This window comes from Pteronotus mesoamericanus, unplaced genomic scaffold (assembly GCF_021234165.1).
Source record: "Pteronotus mesoamericanus isolate MK-2021 breed Mesoamerican mustached bat unplaced genomic scaffold, CSHL_Meso_final scaffold_31, whole genome shotgun sequence".
NCBI lineage: Eukaryota > Metazoa > Chordata > Mammalia > Chiroptera > Mormoopidae > Pteronotus > Pteronotus mesoamericanus.
Genome location: NW_026555312.1, coordinates 12264217 through 12277869, shown reverse-complemented (window position 1 = coordinate 12277869; position 13653 = coordinate 12264217). Strand labels below are relative to the sequence as shown.

General features: G+C 37.9%; 1 protein-coding gene across 5 annotated transcripts in view; it reads left to right on the top strand.

The window, feature by feature from the left end:
* RNF144B (ring finger protein 144B) overlaps positions 1-13653 on the top strand; it is a 161847-nt gene that overhangs the window by 78962 nt on the left and 69232 nt on the right. For 2 of the 5 annotated variants that reach the window (XM_054591841.1, XM_054591837.1), the window contains exon 1: positions 9151-10437. The exons of the other annotated variants lie outside the window; for them this stretch is intronic. The gene's annotated coding sequence lies outside the window, so the exon portion shown is untranslated. Of the gene's footprint in view, positions 1-9150; positions 10438-13653 lie in introns of those variants that run through there. 5 annotated transcript variants of the gene reach the window in all.

Here is a 13653-nt window from a genome sequence, read left to right as displayed (position 1 = left end):
TGGAAGACTTTCTGTAAATTTATCCTGTGTGCAAACCATCACTACCATCCAGTTTCAGAACACTTCTATCATGTCCTAAAGTTATCTGCTGCCGCTTTGCAGTCAAATCCCACTTTCACATCCAGTCCCAGGCAACCACTAAAAATGATTGATTTCTTTCAAACAAACTGTAATAGAAATAGAAATAACTGCCAAATTTTATATTTTTCTACATACACTAAAAACCTGAACTGCAACATTTTTGTGATGAAGCTGATGTTGAATATATAAAATTTTCAGCATGCAGTTTGTGTTTTCTACTTTTGCAGTCCATTATCAATCAGATTTTAGAAATGTTTTGAGTGTTTTAAAAATATATTTTATTGATTATGGTATTACAATTGTTGCAATTTTTCTTCCTTTGCTCCCCTCCTCCGAATACCCTCCTATACCTCCGGGAATCACTCCCAATTAGTTCATGTCCATGCATATAAGTTCTTTGGCCACTTTATTTCCTATACTGTTCATAACATGCTCTGGTCCATTGTGTACCAATTTGTACTTGTTAATCCCTGCACCTTTCCCCATTCTCTTCTTTACCCCTCCCAGCTAATAACCCTCCAAATTATCTCCATATCTATGATTCTGTTTCTGTTCTGCTTGTTTGCTTAGTTTGTTTTTTAGATTCAATTGTTGGTAGTTGTGAGTTTATTGCCATTTTAGTGTTCATAGTTTTGATCTTCTGTTTCTTAAATAAGTCCCTTCAACATTTCATATAATAATGACTTGGTGATGATGAACTCCTTTAGCTTTACCTTGTCTGGGAAGCACTTTATCTGCTCTTCCATTCTAAATGATAGCTTTGCTGGATAAAGAAGTCTAGGTTGTAGGTCCTTATTTTTCATCACTTTGAATACTTCTGGCCTGCAAAGTTTCTTTTGACAATCAGTTGACATTCTTATGGGAACTCCTTTGTAGGTAACTCTGCTTTTCTCTTGCTGCTTTTAAGATTCTCTCTTTATCTTTAACCTTTGGCATTTTAATTCTAATGTGTCTTGGTGTGGTCCTTTTTGGGTCCATCCCATTTGGGACTCTCTGTGCTTCCTGGACTTCTTTATCTATTTCTTTTACCAAATTAGGGAAGTTTTCTTTCATTATTTTTTCAAGTAAGTTTTGAACTTCTTGCTCTTTCTCTTCTCCTGGTACCACTAAGATTTGGATGTTGGTATGTTTGAGGTTGTCCCAGGGGCTCCTTAGCCTATCCTTATTTTTTTGAATTCTTTTTTCTTTTTACTGTTCTAATGAAGTGTTTTTTTCTTCCTTATGTTCCAAATCATTGATTTGATTCTTGGCTTCATGCACTCCACTGTTGATTCCCTGTAAATTATTTCACTTAGTGTAACCCTTATTTCTGCCTGGGTCTTTTTTATGCTATTGAAATATCCAGTGAGTTCCTGGAGCATCCTAATTATCGGTGTTTTGAGCTCTTCATCTGATAGATTGCTTATCTCCATTGTGTTTAGTTCTTTTTCTGGAGTTTTGTTCTGTTCTTTCATTTAGGCCATATTTTTTTGTTACCTCATTTTGGCAGCCTCACTGTGTTTGTTTCTTTGTATTAGGTAGAGCTGCTTTGACTCCTTGTCTTTGCGGTGCGGCCTACAGTAGAAAAGCGCAGTGGTAAATTGGATTCCGCGAAGGCTTAGGTTATTGTGAGGGTGGGCCAAACCTGTGTGAACCAGGTTGATGGAGTCTCCAATATGGTGTCACCACTCTGTGGCTCTGTGTGGAGGAGGGCTCAGAAAAGGGACAATGTCCACTGCCTATCCTCTGGAGTTTTGTCCAAGAGGAAGGTGCCTCCCCACACTTATCCTGTTGTGAGACACTTCAGTTTCTCCTTGTATGCCACTGGTGCTCTTCTATCTGCTGCCCCAGTGCTGGAGCCCAGAGGGAGTGAGTCTGCATAAATCCTAAGTCTGTTTCAGGTCCTTTAAGAGGAGATGCCTGAGAATCCTGCGTTTTCTTCTGCCACCTCTTCCCCCATTGGTTTTATAACCAGCAGTTATGGGGGGCTTCTCTCTCTGGCACTGGAATCCTGGGCTGCGTGGTCTGATGTGGGACTGGGTCCCTTCCTCCTAGGTATCCTTTCTGATTTTTGTACACCATATGTGGATGTGGGACACCCATTCCAAACCTCCGCATCTCTGCATCTCTACCCCTCCTACCTGTCTGGGTGGGCACATCTTTAATTCCTTAATTGTCAGACTTTCATACAGCTTGATTTTCTGATGATGCTGGGTGAAGTCTGTTTTGAGTTTTTGAATAACTGCTTTGTAAATCAGTGCCTATAGATAGTTGGCTTTTTTTGTAAAGGAGTCCTATAAATTTGGATTGTATTTTGTTTGAAAGGAATTGGAAATTTTTGATCAAAGTATTCAGTTAATGGAGCAAGCAAAATATTCAGCTTTTGAAGTTTTGCAGTTGTGGAGAACAAAGCTTTAGGGCAGGAAGGCACTAGAATTTATCCTTACAAATACAAAGTAGGAACTGAACAAAATGAATAAGAACTCAAACATAGTATACAGGATTTAATTTTGAAATTTTATAGTTAGTCCCAAAGCTGAGACTAAATTTTAAAAAAAGCTGATTTTGAGTCACTCTACTAGAATTAATACAATATTTGGGGAGATGGCTGGGTGCCTGATAAATGTATAATTGAAAGCTTTTGTCTATTTAAGCAAAGCAGTGAATATTAAGAAATAAACTATTTCCTTAAATAATAAAACCATAAAAATATACATAATATATACATTTCTTGCAGTTCTAAAAATGAATAGCAACATGAGTTTTTAAAATGATCATAAAATGAGCATAAACTTTAATATTGATAAAGAAATATCCTATTATATCCAAGAAAAGAATGAAAAATAAGAATACTATGAAATTACTATAATCAACATAGTCTTCATTTAGCAGTTGAGAAGTAGATCATTGGAACAGAGTAGATTCAGAAATAGGTCATTCAGAATGTATCATTGAAAAGACAGACAACTTGATATTTGATGCATGTTACAACTCAATTCAGTGGAAAAATCCTAGATTATGTAATCAATTCTTCAGTTATACATCGTTCCCTACCTGGTTAAAATATGACAGGACTCATCATATACCATTTAAATATAGTTTCTTGGTAGATTAAATACAAATTTTAAAAAACCATAACAATTAACATCTCACAAGAATATCTAGGAAAGCAAACACGGACAATCTGAAGCTTGGGAAGTCTTAAAACTGGAAACCCCAGAAGCTGTATATGAAAAGAAAGGGATATCATAACATATATAGTCAAAAACTATTTTGTGGAAATGGTAACATAAATCAGTAGACATCGGCTATGTGTGGTAAAGTATTTGTAAAATGTATTGCAGCCAAGTGTTCATATTTACAAAGAGCTATTACAAGTAGGAAAAATATAAACTACACTAAAGCTCAATGGACAAAAAAATATGAAGACAATTCACAGAGCTAAGATAAATGGGGCCTGTGTGTGTGTGTGTGTGTGTGTGTGTGTGTGTGTGTGTGTTAGCATACTTTAGTATGACTAAGTGAACACAGAGAAAAATGCTTAGAAGATACCATGGGCTGTTAACTTTGGTGTGTAGGTGAATGAGGGGCTGATGTGAGCAGAAGGTGAAAAAAAATTATGACGCTCTTCTCACAGACTGCTGAGGGTGATAGACATATAAAAAGAATGCTCCATAGGTGCTAAAGTTGAGGAACAAAGAGCTGAATTAGAGGAGGAAGGAAAACCTATGTATCTGAAAAGAAATGACTCTGAGTAGAAAGTTATTTTCTTCAGCACTGGACTTATGAGATCCTTTATTACTTGCAACTAGTGACACAGTGGCTTCTATGATATAAATATAGTTATGTGGGTCAGGCATAGTATGAGTTTAAAAGTTGTTGTGAGCCCCAAAGGAAAAAGGTATTTTACTTTGCAAAGACATATCACATGACTGCAATTACTGCTTATTGAAACTGATCTTCATATATTTAATCTAAACTGATCTTCATATAGTTAATCAATTATGGGGCGGATAGGAGGTGGAGCTCAGGTGAGTGTCCCTCATGGCCCGGTTCCTAACAGGCTATGGACCACTACGGGTCTGTGGCCGGGGGGTTGGGAACCCCTTGTCTGGGATGACAATTTATGGGAACATTGGAGATTTTTTCGTCTCACTGATTGTCTGATATACAGGAACTTGGAAGAGATGGTAAGGTAGATATTAGTAGAAGGATTGATGCACAATTTACAAACATTAGGATTCTCTAGACTATTTCATCTGACTTTCTAGTGGAAAATCTTAAATCAGGGCTTAATGCAGTAATTTTTTTCTAGAGTTAGGTGATGAACAAGAGTGCTGAATTACATTCTTATTGGGCTTGTAACCCCAGGTTGCTCGTGGTGTTACATATAGGACGTTAAGAGTCTTGAACAATGGAATGCTTTCAAATCTTGCTCTCATTCAGTTCTCCATCTTGGGTCATGGTGGGTTCTTATGTGGCGTAAGAGCAGTGGTGGTTTGGGATTACACTCATGTGCCTGTTAACGGTGGCATCCATTCTGAGAAATGTCTCTTTAGGTGACTTTGCCGTTGTGCCAACATCATAGAATGCACTTAAACCTAGATGGTATGGACTACTACACATCTGTTGTTTTAGGCTACAAACCTGTATAGCATGTTACTGTAAAAAACAGTGTGGCATTAAATCAAATACAAGAGAAATTGTTGCAATCAAGAGACAGGGCAAACACAAGATGTATGCGGCTGCTGCCAGCATAACATGGCATAGTTTTGCAACAAACTTTTTTTTAATAAGTGTAGTATAATAAATACATAAACCAGTAACGTAGTCATTTATTATCATTATCAAGAAGTATGGACTATACGTAATTGTATGTACTATACTTTTATACAACTGGCAGCACGGTAGGTTTGTTTATACTGGCATCACCACAAACATGTGAGAACTGTTGTGCTGTGATGTTATAACGGCTATGATGTTATAAGGCAATAGGAATTTTTCAGTTCCAGTATATTTTTTAAAGAACATATACTGTAGAGTTTATTGATGATTTTAATTTTCCTTTATACTTATTTGTCACCAGTTAAAATAAAGGTCATTTAACATAAGTATTACATGCATTTCAGTTTTTCCTAATGTACCTTTTCATAGATGTGTTTTTTTTTTTAAATTTAATCTGTTGGGGTGACATTGGTTAATAAAATTGTATATGTTTCAAGTCTACAATTCTATAATACATCATCTGTATATTGCATTGTGTCTTTACCACCCAAAGCCAGTCCTCCCTTGTGTCACCATATATTTGACCCCGTTTACCCTTTACTACCTCCCCCAACCCCCTTTCCCTTGGTAACCACCATGCTGTTGTCTGTGTCTGTTTCTTTTTTGTCTTGTTTGTTCATTTATTGCTTTCAGTTCATCTCCATTATAATGTATGACAGCACTATCACATATGTGCTCCATTGTTGACTGAAAAGTCTTATGTAGCCTGTGACTATATCCTGGTCAGGTTTTTCTTGTTAGGGCCCAGCTGGTTTTGACTTGCTCTGTGAAATGTTGAGATCCTTTTGAATGTATGATATAGAACCAAGTGACATGTCCCCAGCATTTTTGAAAACTCTTGTTATCAAGTCTGAGGTAACTGGATGATCACTTCTGAGTCAAATTTTGACTTTCTGTGTCGTTTGACTTCCATTCCTACCGGAGTGCATCTCGGGCATAGTTTATATCACATTAATTTGTAGTGTTCTTAGTCTCATTTGGTACTGTCTCACTCTTAGTTCTATACTCAATATACTTGATAAAGGTTGACTTGAATGTATACATTGAGCACCATCAGATGCAACAGAAAAATGCAAATGAAATTGTAGCTGTTTGGAAATGAGAAGTCACCACATAGTCAGTGGCAGAACACCATGACCTTTGCCTTAAATTTTTTCCTGTGGAGAAAGAATTTCACCTATTGCAGAAGCTGGTTTCCCAATACTTGTGTTCTGTCATCTGATTTCTTGAAACTGAACAAATCATTAAAAAAATTTATGTTTTAACATAGATTATAACTAAGATGTCACATCTAAGTTACATAACTTACATATTAAGGTAGATTAAAAGGTTAATTTCAGCAGCACAAAAATGAATCTTGAATGTTCTTTATATTAAAAAGAATATTTTTCCAAAGAAATTCCACTTGTTGATTCTCTTATGTAGGACTATAGTGCATTTTACAGTATCTATTATCTATCAATACTATCAATTATATACTATGACATATATTACTATATAAGTGTCTTACACATAAATATCTAGCAATCTAGTAAATATATTTCTATATAGTTTTGCTTCATATGCAGGGAAAACATTAAGTATGCTCTGTATTCATTCATTTATTTTTAGATATAACTTTAGGTACCTTACAAATTAATACAACTTGGACTACTTACCATTTCATGTCAAGATATTGTTTGCTTTCTCTTTAGAAAGGTCTGTAATTCTGATTAGGAAGTAATTCTTCATTATGATGAAGGTCAACATGACTAATCTTTGGTGTACAATTTGTAATATTATGTGTATTATTACTTAGGAAGATAAAAAACACTGTTGTAGGTTATCGTGGCTGGATTCTACTTCTCAGTGTGAAATACCAAATTTTACATTCATTTTTCCAGTCTAAAAGAAGCAGTTCCTTCCTAAACTTATTTGAGGGCTTCTCCTTAATTTGCCCTTTAAATCCTGGTGTTCCTTTGGTTCTCTTTCATGATCCCTTTCTTTGCACTTCTCCCTTCCTTTCCTTCTTAAATGAAGAGCATTGACTGAGTTCCTCCTATTGTGCCGCTGAACAGGTTGTGTGCTGCACAGCTCCAGAAGGTGGCATTCATTACACCACCCCATAGATTAGATAGTGTCATCTCATTTAACCTCACAACAGCCTATGAGACGAATATCATCATGCCTATTTTATAGAAGAGAAGACTGGGTTTTGGGTATGTTAAAAACTTGTTTGACCTTAAGTCATAATGAATGGGTGATAGAGTTTGTATGGGTTGAAAGTGTCTCATTCTCTCAACAGCATACAAGCTGTTGTGGATGATTTCAGCTCTTAGCCATCTCATCCATGACCACAACCTAAATGATGGTAATTCCCCAAAGACTCTCTACCCCAGTTCTCTCTCTGCTGCCGGTCCACTGGACAAGTCTTCCAGTTTGTCCCAGGGGCACCTGAGATTATGCAGAATTAAAATGGATTCAGCACCATTTTCCTTTCAGCTGCTCCTCCTTTGTTCCCAATCTCAGTTAGCGGCACCAACAGCTTGGGCTTTCCTCTCTCCCTTATCCCCCACATTCAATCAGATCTTTCAGGTCTTATTGATTCTGTTTCTGAAATCTCTCTCCATTTTTCATGTCAGTTGTCAGTACTGTTAGTTCAGGCTCTCCTTCTTTTATTCTGAATGCATCCACTGTGTCTGAATTATAAAAAGTATCACCTAAAGTCTCACATCTTTAGGCCTTTAAATCGGCTGCTGCTTCTGACTGGTTTGCCTCTTTTCATCTTCCCCAATTGGCTACTTGAGGACTCAGCTTTAAGTCACTTTTCCAGGGATGCCTTCCTTGATTCTTTTTATCAACGCTTTTCCTTAAATTAAATTATTTTTCTCTGTACTCCCATGGCACGTCCTGTGTAAGTCTATCATACCACTCATCGTAATACCCTGATAATTGGTTTGCTTGTCTGACTCCTTCCCTGGACTGAGAGCTCTCAGGACAGGGACCACAGCCAGCTTATCTTTGTCTTCCAAGCATCCAGCGCTTTTCTGGGAGGAGATCAATAAATGCCTGAGGTAATGAATGAATGCATACAGTGGGCTCATTAGTCAGATCGGAAAGAACTGTTCACATAATCCTCAAATGTTCTACATGTTTATTTAGTTCAACTAAAATTTGAATGCAATTTTTATAAACTTGCGTGGCCGAAAATAATGCTGATATTTTTGAATTATACAATGTATCTCCTTCCCCCTGCCAGTTACAGCAGCTGGCAGCCTGATAATTGCTTAACCTATGTTTTCATTCATAGTGGTAGCAGCATTTTCAGTTATCCCATGGATAAGAGATTATTGCTCAATTGCATGGTTATTTAAAAAGTGGACTCCGTGAAACTTTGGTTTAAGATGTCAAACTTTTTGCATCAATTTTAATGAATAAATTCACCTCTTAGATGATGCTTTATGTATCTTTCTTGATTCCTATCCATCAACGATGGTCACTACACCAAGAAAATACCTTGACATTGATTATCTTAGAACCTAAGCTACTGCTGAATTTGAAGTTAGACATCCATGGGGTGGTTTTCATTAATATGCACCTTTTGCATCTAAGACAGATTTAGGTCTGATTCCAGCTCTGCTCCCTATCTGATTGAAGCCAGACACTCAAATCTCCCTGGACGTCAGTTTCCTCATTTTAAAAATTAAGTGTTTAGATTAAACTAGCTAGGAGAACTTTTCAAACTCAGATATCCTCTTATTCTATTACTTTGTGTCCCCACTGTGAATTCTCTTAGTGTCCTACTTCCCTTGTCCACTTACTTTTCCTTCCTGCCCCACTACTGGACTGGTTCTCCTGCCTGTCCTCCTACCACACACATAGATGCACTATGTTCTTCAGCACCTGGCTTTGACCTGAAGGTTTTCTTCAATTTGGAGAGAGCTGAGGAGCACTTTGCTGTGTGCTGTTCCTTCACTGGCAAGCTCAGATCCCTTTCACAAAGTGTTTGCTAGTCCCTTCCTTCTAGGAAGCACATTCCTGTGTGCAGTTGCAAAAGTAGAGTAAGGTTGCAGAGTGAGCAAAGAAAGTTTCTTGTATCAGAGCGAAGACATTTCTAAATTGCGACAGATTCAGGACTGCGATTTTTGACATCTGGGGGAGCAGGTAGCTATATATTCTTTTTAAACATTACACAAATTTTCTAAGGTTTTGGAGAAAAGAAGGCACATCATAGTCCCCCACAGTTTCTGGATTATTTTGTTACATTTTTTTTTTAAACTGAGAGTACAACCTGTTAGTTTACTAAGTGTTCCCTGTATAATTCATTGACATTAAAGCATTTAAAGCAAAAATCATTGTTTGATAAAGGTGTGCCTTTTATGAGGTACACTAGGATGGTCTTTATTTCATTTACCTGAGTTTTCATTTTATCATTAGACACAAAAGGACAAATTAGGTACAAGGTTCCTTTAAAAAAATTTAAATCATTTTTTATTTTTCAATTACAGTTGACATACAATATTACAGTAGTTTCAGGCATGCACCTCAGTGATTATACATTATATAACTTACTAAGTCATTATGTTGATAAATCTCATACCCATCGGATACCATACATAGTTTATCACCACCAAACCAGTATTATATGAAATGTCAAAGGTTCTTCTTGAAGAAGGAGGAGAAATGAAAAGAATGATAAATGGCAATAAATACATATCTATTAACAACTGAATCTATAGATACAGAGAACATTTCCACAGCTGCCAGACGGGAGGGGGTTTGGGGAGATGGGTTAAAAGGGATTAAGTACAAACTGGTTACAGAATAGTCATGGGGATGAAAAAGCACAGCACAGGGAATATAGTCAATAATATTCTAATAACTGGGTACAAGGTGTTTTGACGAGATGTGCATGGAATGTATTTATAAAAACAGTTTTCTGGCAAGGTGGGAAGGCAGGTATGTGTTGTTAGAAGTCGAAAAAAAATTTTTTTTTAAGAGCTGGGAAGGAGGGAGACAAAGGTACCCTGGGAGGACACAGCGCGGAGAAGCAGCAAGCTCCGAAAGCCAAGAGGCGGCGTGCCCCTGCCTGGGCAGGATGAAGGACACCAGGGGCTGCCGCTAGACACTCTGCCCTGGATTCTGCGGCAGCTGTCCCAAAAGGACTAGAGCGATAGGTCCTGCCAAGTGGAGCCAGCGCAGGAAGCCTGGATTGCCCTGGAGCTCGGGCGGCCGGTTCGGACAGAGTTAAAAGACCATCACCTGCGGCTGAAGTGCGACTCACATGGGAAGTAGGAAGTGCCGTGCTCGAGCTTCCTGTATAAATAAACGCGCGGCTGCGGGTGCTGCTGCTGGCGAGCTGTGCCCCAAGCTCTGCAAGGTTCCCGTGCACCGCGGCAGCTCCTCGAGGCAGGAGGTGGTTGGTTATAGATCCTTCTCCTCCGGGCCAATAGCTCTGGGAGCCCGAGTCCTGTTACGGCCCTGCAAAGTGGAAAGCTGTCAGCTGCAGAGCACGGAGGACGAGGGAGAGAATGAAACAGCTCCTCCTCCCCGGTGTGCGAACCGGAGGCTGCTGAGAAGCCCAGCGGCCGGAGGAACGTAGCTCCCAGTCAGGTAGGTTTAGCAAGCTTTTAAAAAGCTGCAGGCAATAAAAATAAAGTTAAAAAAATACATAAAAGCTGCAGGCATTGCAAGACGGGAATGGTTTTGGACTAAGAAAAGAAAAACGGACAGGAAACTATGATACCATGGTTTTTAGCTTTATGTTGTGTCTAATGCTTCAACCATAGAGAATTGAAATCATTCCGAATGCCTGAACACCTGTTAACTTTTAAAAATAGATGTCTTCATAAAGGTAAAAGAAACTAGTTTAATTTCTACTAAAACAGCCTCTGCAGAATGTTTGGAAAATTCAAGGTTAGATCAAACCTTCCAGTGTCTTAAGGGGAAACCAAAAGTTGGTATAACCTCAGATGTTTACCTACTGTTACTTGGATATGCACAGCAGAATGTTGACACACACAGATATGAATAACATGTTATATTATCCATGAGATCTTGGCCATATGTTATGCTGATTATTTTATCAGGTAATTGCTGATAAAACAAAGTGAAACTATGATCTTATACTGCTCTAATCAAATTTAAGGTAAAATGAAACGAATTCCTGCTATTTTAGCAGAGAAAAGGTATTCTAGCTTATCCTTTCCAGGGTACCTTTCGATTCTCTTGTTAGTTTCAGTGATTCTGCTGTAAGTCTACTCCCCATGCATATACTTCTCACATTCAGATTTCTCAGAAATAAATTCCCCTTTCTGGGAAAATGTTCTCGGTCTTCATGCTTCCACTATTGTCTTCTCATGTTCTTACTTCTTTCTGCCACATACATATCGTATCAAAACATTAGCTGGGGCTCCTAATAGGACTATTCATATTTGTCTGTTGAATACCTTGGGATTCCTGGATGTTTATTTGAACATAGCCAGGTATAAATTAAAAAAAAAAAATGTATCTAACATTTCTGAAGCAGCAGATTGGGGTGTCTAAGCAGAAGCAAAAAATGAACTTTAAGATGACTCAGTTTTTAGGGTGTGGGTAAAAGAAGAGGCAGAAGGAACCCAGCTAGTCTTCACTGGGTTGTCGGCTAATTAAAGTATCAGTCTGCTGCAGCTTTCACTGAGATGAGCTTCTCCAGTCCTGGTTCTTTTCATCTGATTCCTATGCTGGTTCCTCCTTTTTTTTTTTTTTTTTTTTTAGGCTCTGTCCTCCCTTCCCAATCCCTAGTCATTTTCATGGGTAGCAGCCCTTTAAGTACTTCTGGAACTATTTGAGAAGAGGCGGGGAGAAATAAAACAATAGCTATAGCAAATCCACACAGCCACTTGGAGAGAATTGTATTAGGAAATCCAAGGCCTCATTTTCTCCCAACTCCTGCCTCACTCTTGCATACCTGTGACTGGTATTTTTGTCCTTTGTAGTGGGCATAAACTGGGAAAAATAGGAAAGTGGGGGAAAAAACTGCTTCAAAAGTAGCCTCTGATGAATTGAAATTAAACATGTGTAGAGAATGTTAAGAAGATGTTGAGTTGCAGAACTGGGTTGCTTGGCTTTTTATTTCAAACAAACAAACAAAAAACTCAACCAACCTGCGCCGCAACCCCCCCCCCTCCGGCCCCAGCCAATAACCCTAGATAACTTGCTCCTACACTACTGTGCTGGAAGTGAGGTTTGAATGTGATCAAACACTGTCTAAACCCAGAATTTTCCAAATATTTACAGTCATCAATGCCAAATATCTTTCTGCTGAGCCCTGAGAACATTCTCAGCATTCAAAAGCCCCATTCTCATGAATGGTTTCAGTTCATTGGAAATTTAAAGGCATTCAAGCTTCCAAACTAGGTCAGTTTAAGACGTGTCTTTTTTTTTTTTTAAATAAATAATAATTAGTTTTTGGGTCTCCCAGATTATGAAACAAGTTTTCTCAGCCAAACTATACAGCAGAGAGAGAAGTTATCGTCTGTGTAAAAAGAAAATAGAGCTTATTTATTTATTTAGCTTCCTAGAAACTATCTCTTCAATAATATGAATATATTTTATCTGAGAATGTATATTTAAATTTTCTTTTTGAAAAGTACTTTCAATATTGTAGATGTTTAGAAACGTTTATAAGGGCATCAGAATCATTTCTCTGTTGGTTTTTTTTGTTTGTTTTTTTTTTGTTTTTTTTGACTAGTTCTGGTCTGTGTGTTTCCCCTGGCCTTGACTAATGACATGACTTTCTTGTTAAGCGAGGTTTGTAGTGTTTGAAATTGCCAGTTTGAGGTAGAGGTCAGGAATCATGCTGAACCCAGATGTTGATAGAGGAACAAAGTCCAAACAGTTTTGGGACTAAATTTACTTTGTGCAACTAATTATTTTGGATATGGGAAAGGGGCCAAGCTGCCCCACACGTGACGCCTTCCACTTTGGGCTCTGCGGAGTAGGATTTGCAGCCGCTGCACCTGACTGCCCTGACTTTTTTTCAGGGATGCCTGCCTTAGTTTATAGAAGTTCCTTAGCTACAGTAAATGATCAGTGTTTGGATTGCTGGAAGTATATACAGATGAGAACCAGGCCTTTAATATTTTCTCTCTCCCATGTATATTCAGAAAACTTATCCACTGTAATATTGAGCACCTGCTGTTTGCCAGGTATATGTATAGCAGGTGCTGAGGATATGAAGTTATATAAGATGTGGCTTCTGTCCTCATGGAATTCACATAAGCTTGGAAGTGACTTTGAACTAGAGTGGTAGTTCTTAATTCATGTTGTTTTACCTGAGCATGAAAAATACTTTGATGTTTGTCATCTCAACCATGGCTTCTCAGATGTCACCTGAGAAGAGTCGTAACATCTAAGTCCATTTATTTAATTATTTTAATTTAAATTTTTTTCACTTTAGGCATATGTGGAGGGTCTGGTACTAATATTTTATTTTTAGACATTTGTTATTTACTTGCTCAGTGAGTACTTGTAAACCCAATGCATCATACTGTAGTAGTTATCTAAAAATAGAAAACAATACATTGAAGAGAATAAAAGTGACCGATGCTTTTGCAACATGGAATGAGAAAATTCTCATTTATGATCAGATCCCTTCCTTGAATTGAAAATACAGCAACCGAGGTGAAATGCATGTCTTATATTCACAGCTCAAGATACTTCTGGTCATATGGCTGGTTGATCTATGAAAGAATACACTTGGAAAGCCATGTCTCTATGGTTTCTAATTCCTCTGCAGTCATAAATTTGAGTCCCAGACCTTTAGTCAACTGCTTCTTTGTCTTTCTT